The sequence below is a fragment of the Chlorocebus sabaeus genome, chromosome 7 (assembly GCF_047675955.1).
Source record: "Chlorocebus sabaeus isolate Y175 chromosome 7, mChlSab1.0.hap1, whole genome shotgun sequence".
NCBI classification, from domain to species: Eukaryota; Metazoa; Chordata; class Mammalia; order Primates; family Cercopithecidae; genus Chlorocebus; species Chlorocebus sabaeus.
In genome coordinates this window covers 13964159-13965379 of record NC_132910.1, presented here as the reverse complement: position 1 = coordinate 13965379, position 1221 = coordinate 13964159, and the positions used below count along the sequence as shown (strand labels likewise).

The 1221-nt window shown below is 41.7% G+C and overlaps 1 non-coding gene across 1 annotated transcript; it reads left to right on the top strand.

The window, feature by feature from the left end:
* The first annotated feature begins 537 nt into the window (after positions 1–537).
* On the top strand, positions 538–646 carry LOC119621089 (U6 spliceosomal RNA). Its single transcript, XR_005237612.1, has one exon. It is a non-coding gene; the product is annotated as a U6 spliceosomal RNA (small nuclear RNA).
* The last annotated feature ends 575 nt before the right edge of the window (positions 647–1221 follow it).

The following is a 1221-nucleotide window of genomic DNA, read 5'->3' as shown; positions in this document are numbered from 1 at the left end:
CCAAAGGGTCTCAGACATTTTCTCACTGTATTTCTCCCAACAGGCCCCCCAACATGCCGCACCCTAAACTTAACCCCCACTGCTTCATACTATCACATCATCCTTCCTCCAGCAGGATTCTCTTATGACTGGGAAAAGTGCCGAATACCCACGGATCACTCAGCACAAGGTCAAGGGCTGACTGAGCAAGAAGGAAAGGCAGACTGAAGAAATGAAGACCACATGAAAGGAAAGCATTTTGCTTTCATGGCTCTGTCTATAAAGTCCACATGAAGGTCAGTATGACATAAAAAAGCTCTGGCTGCTACAGCGAGGATGGTGGAGGATGCAGAATATTTGCTAGTGTAACACACAGAGGTCCCGAGAAAAATCTAGGTGAGTGTAATGTCCTGGAGCTAGACCACAAGGGTCCCTAGATGTGACCTTGAGCAAATCGGTCTTTCTATGCCTCAGTTTCCTCATCTGCAAAAAGAAGTTTATAATTACGGCACCTACTCCATAGGCGTTGTGAGGATTCCATGAATAAACATGGATGGAGTGCTCACTTTGGCAGCACATATACTAAAATTGGAATGATAAGAGAAGATGATTAACATGGCCCCTGCTGAAGGATGACACACAAGTTCATGAAGCATTACATATTTTTTACCAAAAAAAATGTTTAAGTGAAAATAAAAATATTAAATATGGATAGAATACTTAGCATAGGGGTTGTGGTGGTGGTGGTGGTTTTGATTATATCTGCCAATGCTCCTGCATAAAACTAAGAGACAGAATGGAACAGAGAAAACAATGCCCCAGGAAGAGGCAGCGGAACTCTGCTTTCTGCAGAAGGCACAATAAAGGAAATCAGGCTTCTTCAAGGTCAGGCAACACAGAGGTCTTACAATAGCAATAGCAAATTAAAAACACCAAGAGTCCAGGTCATTGAAATAGGATCATCCTTAAATTGTAAACTTTGTACAACTTCATTCAGATAGACTGAGAAGTCTTAAAAATTTCTATTAAAATTCTCATAAAGGAAAGAACCCATTCCAGTGCACACAAGTGTGGGATTCAGAGGAGTGAGGCATTGACAAGAGGCTTTGGGACAATGCAATACTAGGGCCAAAAAAGAAAATTTGTCAGGGTATATGGAGCCAGGGCAGAATGAATTCTTCTGGCCTCTCTCCACTGAAGAGCTTACCAATTTCATAGTGAGGAAAACAAGTTAATAGTAGA